We start from the raw sequence: 10,745 nt of genomic DNA on the forward strand, positions 1-10,745 counted from the left end.
GAAGGAAGAAAGAAAGGAAGGAAGAAAAGAAGGAAGGAAGGAAGGAATCCAGGCTCACTATAAATCTTCTCTCAAGATACTGTTTTATGAACTGACTCAGAGTGCAGATTGAAATATGTATTTTTGTCTTTCTTTTTTTTAAACATGGTTGATATAGAAATAATTTTGCATGAAAAAATAAAGGTTATATCTGAGTCCTCCATCCCTTCCCAAAAGAAAGATACTGTCTTACAACTGTCTAACTCTTTCATACTAAACTTCTACCATTAAAAGAGCAATATGCTTTTTGTCTATTTCTTTGACATCCAAATATTTCTCAAGCTTTTGTAATATGGCCCTGAACCTACCATTCAATGAAAATATTCTCTCAAAAGCTATGAGTTATCTCTTAATTGCTAAATCCATGACCTTTTCTCAGTATTTATTCTCCTTCATCTTTTCTTAGTATTCAAACCTATTGACTGACCCTTTCTTCTGATAGTTTTTTTCTGTTCTGGGGTCTGAGGTCTCTTCTTGTTCTCTATCTATCTGACTGCTCCTTTTCTGCTCCTACCATGACTTGAGTAAGAGGTGAATGCTCCCCAAGCCTCTGCTCTTCTCTTGGTACTTTTCTCTACTGTGTTCTCTCTCCCTTTGCAATCTAAACCGTTTCTATTATTTTGGTTATTACCTCTTTACAGATGACTTCAATACATCTACCTTCAATCTGTCTTCTGAATATTAGCGCTGTATATTTTCCTGTTTGCCAAATGAGTGTCATGTGGACAAATCAAAATTATCATGTCTAACACAACTCATCATCTTTCTCCCCACTCCTGAAGTCAGCTATTTTTTTCCTATATTCCTATTTCTTTTGATGGTATGACTAACCTCCCAATCACCCAGGTTCAAAATGTCAGTGACATCTTTCATTTTTCCTTGTCCTTCAACCTCCATATCCAGTCAGCTGGCAAGTCTTTCAAAACATCCCTCACATGTGTTACCACTCATATCTACTACCGCACTAGTATGAGCCTTTCTTTGGACTATTGGAAATTCTTCCTAACTGGCCTCATCACCAGTCTTCAGTGACTCCTTATTAACTCTAGTATAAAATACAAACTTCTGAGGCTATTTTAACCCCCTCCCCCATTATCCGGTTCTCCCCTACTTTTCTATACCTACATTATTTCCTTTCAAGCACTCTATATTCCAGACAATCTGGCCTGCTCCTTGTTCAACCAAGCTCAATAATGCCATCTTCTGTCTATGATTTTGCTAAGGCTATCAGTATTCCCAGAATACACTCTAATCATCCACTTCTTACCATTACTGGTTTGCTTCACAACTTATATGAGTCACTGCATCCTTTGGGAGATCTGTCTGGATTTCTCCAATTGTTAGGGTTTTCCACATTATAAAATTACATGGAATTTAGTTCTTGAAATGCACATTGTATTACACCCATCTCTAGTAGGATATAAGTTCCTTTATGAAAGGGAAGTGCTTTTTATACATATAACTTTTGTTTTAAAATGGTAATTTCTGGAAATACCCTCTCCTTACTTTCTCCATTTCAGGCAATGAAGCCATATATACACTATTCTGCCCTAGTGGGACTTCTATTTCTTTCATTTTATCTATAAGGCCTTAAATATAGAGGATATTTAATAAAATTTTTGTTGAATTGAATAGAAACCTCACTTCTTAATGAAATCAGGTATTTAACTATAATGAGGAAGGAATAATTAAACATGTAATTTGTTCTCTGAAAAAAATATTTATTAAGAGTGTATTGCTACTAGGCACTGTGCTAAGTGCTGTTGGGGGAGGGCCAGGCAAGAAATGATTTGTATTCTAGTAGAGAGTATAAGACATTTAAAAATAACTATTAAAATTAGAAAGAGGATATGTGGTAAATACCATAAGAGAGTTACGAGGTTCTATAGACTTAGTGGTCACTTCTAACTAAGATAGATGATCAGGGAAGGTTTCCTGAAGTAGGAAGGAACTGATCTTGAAAAAGAATTTTAAGAGAGGGAATGATAGGAGGATCTTCCAGAAGTAGAGAATGGAAAGAACAAAGAAATGAATTGGGGAAGCATAATATACCTTATAGGATCAGCAAGAAGGCAAATCTATCTAGACAACAGAAAAATACCTAATCTTAATATTGATTAATTAATGAATTTATTGTTTTTAGTCACAAGGATGATTTGACAGATATTTCTTTCCATATAATCCAGTTATACTATATCAACATACGATCTAAAAACATAACCCATTTTTTCCTTTAGTCAAGGGAATATAAAGGTGAGAAGGAAAAGAAAAATCAGATTAAGACACAATGATATGGTAAAAGTGAAGTATGAAGTAAATGAAGTGAATGAGATAATGAATAAAAATCATATGGTAAAGAAAACTTGATTATTCAAATCATTATATACATTTTAGAATCATTAAAGAATCAATTCAAATCATTATATAAATTTAAGAAAAGACACAATAAATACAATTTAACTTAATAGAATATTACAGGGGCAGCTAGGTGGCGCAGTGGATAGAGCACCGGCCCTGGAGTCAAGAGGACCTGAGTTCAAATGTGGCCTCAGACATATAACACTAGCTGTGTGACCCTGGGCAAGTCACTTAACCCCATTGCCTAGCAAAAAAACAAAAACAAAACTTAATAGAATATTACTACTTTAAATTTTCTATCCCCAATAAAACTGAAGAGTTGAAATTATGTTCCTGATTTTTTTTTTTAAATCTAGGCACTACACACTGTCCTAGGAGGTGCTAATTGGCAAAGGGAAAACTAAATCAAGAAGAAGATTATTTTAAAATAGGACACAGGAATATGAATTTGCTGATAGGAATGGACTATGAAAAAATATTGTTCAAAGGCTGGCTAAGTGTTACCACATTGTTTTGGCATCTAACTCCAGATTAAATTGAAGACAACACTAATGGTTGCGTTTTAGTATGTATACTCAGTACAACTGTAGATGATAAAGAAGAAGTACATGAAACTGATAAATAAAGATTAAATAAATAAAGGTTAAATAAATAAAGATTTAAACTTCAGCTTCATGATTCAAGAAATCATTAATTTAACAAGCACTTATTAAAGTACCTGTTATTTGTAAAGAATTGTTCTAAACACAAACCAAAAAAAAAAAAAAATGAAAGTCCCTATGCTTAAGAATCATATGTTCCAGGGGCAGCTAGGTGGCGCAGTGGATAGAGCACCAGTCCTGGATTCAGGAGGAGTTCAAATCCAACCTCAGACACAACTAGCTGTGTGACCCTGGGCAAGTCACTTAACCCCAATGCCTAACCAAAAAAAAAAATAAAAGAACCTTTATGTTCTAATAAGGGACGTTAAATGTATACATAGATAACAATAAAAATGGTAATTAGAGAAGAGAAAAGCACTGACAATAAGGGCAAAGTGAAGATCACAGAAAGCTTCCTGAAAGAGGTGGCCCCTAACCTCTGTCTTCAAGAAAGATAGTATTTAAAGACGTAGAAATGAGGAAGGAATGAAATATAATTGTATCTGTTGCCTTGGGCATGGAGATAGCAAATAGAATGGCAAATCCAGGTAATAGCTAGTCTATTTGAGTTGGAATATAGAGTATGTAAAGGGAATTAACACAAAATAAAGCTGAAAAAAAATTTTGAGCCAAAGTGTGCCTTTTCTTAAATGACTGAGGAGAAGAAAGCTTTTTTATTCTGGATGTGACAGAGATCAAGTACCTGGAACTCCAGCTAATTACAAATAAGAATACGCTAGAACTATCTAGGAAAAGAACTAAGTTTTTAAAGCTCTTTCTTTTGTTTATTGATTTAACAGCTAATACATTGGAGGAGAATGATTCTGCATCTGAGTCCATTGCTTTGAAGAACTCTTCGGTGAGGATGAGAGGAAACTCCTTCTGCCAAAGCAGATCAACAACTTCTGGGAAATTTATAGTCTTACAGAGTTTCCTGTAGGTCTAACCAGTTAGATGACCAAAATCCCATCAATCTTTGTTAATCTTTGCCAAAGAAAAGATTTGACCAAAAGTCTTCCTAACTTCAAAAGATCATTCTCTATATACTTTTAATACTGCTTCTACTATATATATATTTTGTGCGTGTATCTGGAAATTTTAATCTCCAAATAAAATATTTAGCACATAATACACAAATAGATATTTATGGTTATCTCTATATTTTATCATTGTTAATATTTATTTTCAATTTCCTATCAAAATGTTTTCTGTATGTCTTAACATTGAAACAATTGATATTACTTGAAAAGTAATGCCTTCAAAGATAAAAAGTTGTGCAAAGGTGAAATAGTGTAAGCTTAATGTCCTTTAACAGTGTCCTTTACAAATATCTTAGGAGACTGAGAATACCCTAGAGCCTGCTGGATTCTTTGAAACTGTCTCATTATATTTGACATCAGACAGGTCACACATACAGCTACACCCACACACACCACACACATACACACATAGACTCATCATTTTTATGGCCACTGAGCCCTCCAAAAAAAAACTTTAAAATTTTATGGAGCAGATGTTTGTGATTAAATAATGTAATCTTTTAAAATTTATTAATATTTATTAAAATAGCTTTTTCCCCTGTCCTTCCCACTTACCCTATATCTACTGGGGAGAAATAGTCCTTTTAATATGTTCATACTGATGCAAAACAAATTCTCATATTGTCATCTAAGGTGACATATGTTCAAATGCCAAAATGAATTACAAAGGTTCTTAATGTAGGGACCATAAATTTCAATTTTTATCTGGTGTGTTTTATTTTATGAATTTGTACAAACATTATTCTGAGAAAGGATACATAGACTTTATTAGACTTCCAAAGGGTTCCATGACATGGAAAGGTTGATAACCCTGTGCTAAATTATAAATTCTCTGACTGTCAGAAACATACTTTATTATTTTATAATTCCTCCATAGCTATGTAAACATAATAAGATTTTAGTAAATATTAATTGAATGAATAGAATAGAATTATAGAGGAAACCATGATAATTACTATAGAGAGAATAACTGATTTTTAATAAGTAAACAAGAAAAGAACCTTAGAACTTCCATAGAACCATGATATCAAATGTTAGGAACTAAGTATGTAAATGAAACACCATCCTCTTCATTTTACAGATGAAAAAGCTGAGGTCCAGAATCTAGGCAATGTGATACATCAAAGGTTACAGTTTGTTATTGACAAAGTTAGAACTCAGATCTATTGACCCAACTGCTCTTTTCCACAACCCTCAAAAATAAGAGAACAAAGATTTAATCAATGTTGGATAGCATAATATTGACTGAAGGTGGGAGGAATGGTCTTCTGTTCATTTTACTTGTATTTTATAAAGTAACAACAAGGCATTCTATCTTCTATATTTTAAGCAAAGAAAGTTCCTCTTATTATTCAGTCACAAAAAGACGATTTCCAAGGTAATCTTTAAAATTGTGCCTCCTGAATTTCTCTTCTCAAACTGGGAAGCCTTTACCAGCAAAAGTTCCCCTGACCAATAGCAAATGAATCTATACTAGCTAATTAGATTAGCATCAACAAAGTAGAAGATAAAGGTCACAGAATATCAAGGGATGAAAATCACACTCTATTTTTACTCACTTACATATAAAAAAACAACAACAACCACAATGTAACCTAAAGAAGAAACTGTTAGAGATAAGTGATTCATCAAACCCTGTTATGTCCAATTAGAAACTGCAGGTCTCTCCATGAGGTAAAAGGAAATTGAAAACGTCAGTATGTTGGTCCCTCTCTGAGATATGAATTCTTTGGTAAATTAAATTATTTTGTATTAACTAGTATCTCTAGAAGGCCAAGGTTGTATAGCCAAAGTATAGTGAAAGAATGTGAAAAATAGGGGTGTCCAGTTCTACTCCTTTCAGTTTTCTAGATATAAGCACTGAAACGAATCCCATTTGAAATATGTGGTGGGAACAGTATGCTGTTGGAACACTACGGGGAAGAAAATATACAAAGATACTACCTGTTATTGGGGGTGGGAGGATGGTGAGGCAAAAGGACTTAAATGCTAAATGCCTTCTTGGCTATTAGAGAATCACATCATCATAAGGTATATCACAATTTTATCTGGCCCAATTCATTTCTCCCAAGTGTATTTAACATTTTAATTCAAGAAACCATTGCCTATCTACTGTGTGCAGAAATGGCTAGGTGCTGGAGGAAATGCAAAGGTTAGATAAGAAATGGTCTTTTCCCTGAATGATTTTACAGTTTAAATAGGGTTAAGACAAACAGATAAAAATTGCCTCCACTACTCCATTGATGTGTGATCTCATCAGTGAGCGTTGTCTCTGAAGGTAAAATCCATCTATGCCTACTTATCCTATTCATTTCTCATCTATGTCCTCCTAAAACTTTACCAATTTTCTCAAGTTCTATTATTTACAGGATGTCCTTTGCCTTTCTTTTTTCTAGGCATGCATTTCTTTGATAATTATACTGCTTCATTTTGTAATTCCTCATGTGTATTATATTTCAGTATGCTCGTGACCACTGGTAAATATCACCTTTGTCTTTTGGATGATCCTAAATATCATTTCTTCAGTAGCTCTAGTGCCCTTTAAATCATTTAACCACCACAAATTCTTACCAAAATCTCTTACAGATTTGGTCTTGGATTCTCAACAGAAAAAGGAGTTAAAGCTCTGACAACATGTACCAAGACAGAAAGTTTTTAGTATATTTGCTTTCCAAGTGCCAGGCTAGCTTGCTGGTCACTTGATAAATTTTGGAATCATGGCAACCATTTTAAAAGGATGGAAAGGTCATTAGTGACATCACTACAGGGATTTAAAGAAAAGGTTGATCTTTGAAAAATCTCTTAAAGGACAGATAGGATTTCATAGAAAAAGAAATGGAAGTATTCCAAATAGAATAAAATGAGTTCCTTGAGGTAGAATGTAAATCCTTCCATGCTATTTAATTTATTTTCCTTTCCATCCTTTTGCACTTAGCACAACACATTACCCATAGTAGATAATGAAGGAGGAGGAGAAGAGAAGAACAAGAACAAAAATAAAAACAAGAACGAGGAGAAGAAGAGAATTTTAGCAATAGCAAGAATTTATATAACATTTTAAGTTCTTCAAGGCAATGTGTAAATATGAGCTCATTTCATCCTCACAACCATGTTGGGAGGTAGGTACTATTATTATGCCCATTTTACAGATAAGGAAACTGAGGCAGAAAGGAATTATGTGATTTGCCCAAAGTCACATAGCTAGTAAGCATCTGCAGCTAGATCCTGACTCTGGGGCTAATGCTATAACCACTATGCTGCTTGGCTGCAATGAATAACTATTTGTTTAACTATAGTAAATTTAATATCCAAGGGAAAAAAAGAATATTCAGAAGGATGGTATGGTGAATAATTCTAAAGAGCAAGGAGAAATCAAGAAAGATGAGTACTAAGAAAAGGTCATGGTTGGAAAGGCAATTTCTGTTTAAGTACAGGTTCAACCAGATGTCCTCTGAAGGTCTTTCCAACCCCATGATTAATAGTTTTAGATTCTACTGTATCCTAAGGACTTCTGGACCTTTCCATATGCCCTGCCAATGGGAAATTCCCAGATCTCTAGGAATAACCATGTAATTTACCAATGCACACTAAGAAACCCTGGAATCTTACATTTACATGTTTATTTATAAAGATAGTCTATTTCTGATAAAGGCAGAGATATCTACCATAATTAAAAGTCTCTTCCCAGCCCTGTTCTTTACTATCTCTGAACTTCAAAACCATGCTTCTATTTGTCATCTTCAGCTTCTCTCAGTGTGGGATTTCCTTGCCCTAGAACTATTCTTGTGGTCTACTCAGCATGGAATATACTTTCACAAGGCTTATTCCTCTGCCCCTTCCCCCACTGATGAATTCTTCCTGGAGCTTCCACTTTGTGAAGGGATCCAGTCCCACCTGCTTTCACTCCCTATCTAGCCCTATTTCTAACTTTCTCTGTCCTCTAAAATCATGCCCCTGAGCCAAGTACCTTCACTTCTTCCTCTTCTTCCACTCCAAATACACAAACCTTGCTTCTTGGCTTTCTTGTACATATTGTCTTCTCCTATTAGAATGTTATCAACTTGAAAGCAAAAATTGTCTTTTTTAGTGGTACTTATCATGGTACCTGGAACAGAGTAAACACCTAATAAATATCCTTTCTTCCTTCCAAAAAACAGTGGTGTTGGACAACACTGCAACCAAAGTAAGTGGTGGTGAATGAGGACTTGGAGAAAGTAGTTTAGGATTGGAGTAAGCCTACTTTTAGAAACATGAAAGAAGGAAATTCTTGTTGTTCTTTAAGGACTTTGGGACAATACAAAAGGAAATAAATTACTTGAAGAGAAAGTAGGTTCACCTCAATCGCCAAATTGTTGTATTTGGACATGCAGAAAAGAATTCATCATGGAGACTTTGAACACCATATTTCATCTATTTACAAGTCACACCAATCTTCCTTCATACCAAACCTAGTACCTGGCATGTAGTAGGTACTTAATAAATGTTTATTGAACTGAGTTGTATTAGATTGAAACCTGTGCTTAATTTTCCTAGAATCTGAATGAGACAGTTATATAATGATACCCTAACCAGATAAGCAGGTTCAGATTTATCAAACCTCCATCTAACCTGTATGTGAAAAAAGTTGATGTTTTGTGCTTTTTAATCTTTTTTTCTTCTGTAAAAGTCCAATAACAGAAAAAAAGGGGGAAGAATTGGAAAGCAATGAATATGTCATCAGAGTGAAACAATATCCTCTTTCCTTCAATTCAACAAGAATATTGTAAGCATTAAATTAGGTGCTAGGTATACAAAGAAAAATGTATAAATCATTTCCACTCTCAAGAATTTTACATTCTAGTGGTATTTCATATAAAATATCTTCTCAAGGTCAAGGACACAATGGGAAAGCCAGACACTTTCCTTGATTCCTAAGTGGTAATAATGCTAGATTTTACTTTAGATCTGAGCTGTTCATCCTTTATAATCCTTTATGACATCAGGTTAGAGGTCAGAGATTTACTGACTAACCCTTATTCTCTTGCATTTGTTCTCCCACCCTCAGAAATGACTTTCACCTCTTTCTGATAAGAATATTTAAACTACTGCCTTCCATCTCTCATCACATCTGATAGGCTACACAGTTCATTTCACACTGATATACAGAACTCTCCATGACCTTCTAAATAAAGGTTTACCTGTCCAAGGCATTATATCTATGATAAGGAAGAACTAATAAATTAAGACTCTCTACTACTATACTTAGGAATGCCCTTTCTCCCTTCAGAAAGATGGTAAGCCATTTTATTGCCTATCACAGAAACTTCTAACAACTTGGTTCACTCCAAACCTGACTGTGTATAAAAAAAGCATGTTTTCTGGATTTACCTTTCAAATGCTATTCTTACAGGCAAAAATTACCAGGGGAAGTTGGAAACAATCTTTTCTACTTACTATTTGTGTGACTCCCTACTCATATGCAAAATAAGTGTTTGGAACTAGATGGCCTCTAAGGTCCCTTTTTAGCTCGAAACTTATGAAACTACTATTCTTACAATCCAACTAACAATCAAGGAGTGGGGGGAAGAGTTGTACAAATGGAGAATTGACAATTATTGAGTGTAGGGGAAAAGACTAAATTATTGTCTTGTAACTTTTGTAACACAAAATTTTCCTAGAAACTTACAGATAGGTAATTAAGCCCTTCCCCAATCACTTGGGGACTTACATTCCTACCTCTTTATCCACTCCCATGGTTTACCAGTCTTTCTTAAAATAGGCTTAGTTCAATCCTAAACTGTACCCTCCCCAAGTCTTCATCCACCAAAAATAATTATAGATGAGCAGGGAGAAAACATTCTTCAACATATTCATGGCTCCTGAAATAAATCAGATTACCTCTTGTACCTAGAGGGTCAGGAGAGACATAAGCTTAAAAAGTAATCAAAGGAGTGTAGATATAATGTCCCTGCCCTACAACTGGAAGAGTCCCTTAACCAATGCTATGCTACCATGAGAAGGTTTAGGGGAGGACTACAGTGGGCAATGAAGATGATATAAAAATAAAATAGTTCAATAAAAATTACATTATAAAAAAAAGAAAAAAAAACTGATGAGGGAGCAATTTAAGATGTATGAATATGACTGCTGTAGCAAAGTCCTGGAGGTAAACAGATCACATAATATATAACAAAAATGTTCAGTTAAGTTTCTATTTGAACAACATTAATACTATATCAATCCCATAGCAGTCAAACACTGATTAACAAACAGTAGAATCTCCTACCCAAGCAAACACATGGAAGGAAGGAAGGAAGGAAGGAAGGAAGGAAGGAAGGAAGGAAGGAAGGAAGGAAGGAAGGAAGGAAGGAAGGAAGGAAAGAAGGAAGGAAAGAAGGAAGGAAAGAAGGAAGGAAGGAAGGAAGTCAATCTATTTAAGTCCCACTTTGTGGAAAAACACTCTACTGTATTCTGGAAGAAGACAGAAACTAAGGAAAACAAAGTCTCCACTCTCAGGGAGATTGAAACTCTATTTGGCAAGACCAAAAACATTTAAATCACCTGAAAAATCATATTTCCAGATCAATATACGCTTTAAAATAGATTTTGTTAACATATTTATTTTAATATAACTTAAATTTTACCCTCTTCCAAGAGTGCCATGCCTTGTAACAAAGAATGAGAGAGA

This window comes from Vombatus ursinus, unplaced genomic scaffold (genome assembly GCF_900497805.2).
Source record: "Vombatus ursinus unplaced genomic scaffold, bare-nosed wombat genome assembly UNPS02014872.1, whole genome shotgun sequence".
Classification (NCBI taxonomy): domain Eukaryota; kingdom Metazoa; phylum Chordata; class Mammalia; order Diprotodontia; family Vombatidae; genus Vombatus; species Vombatus ursinus.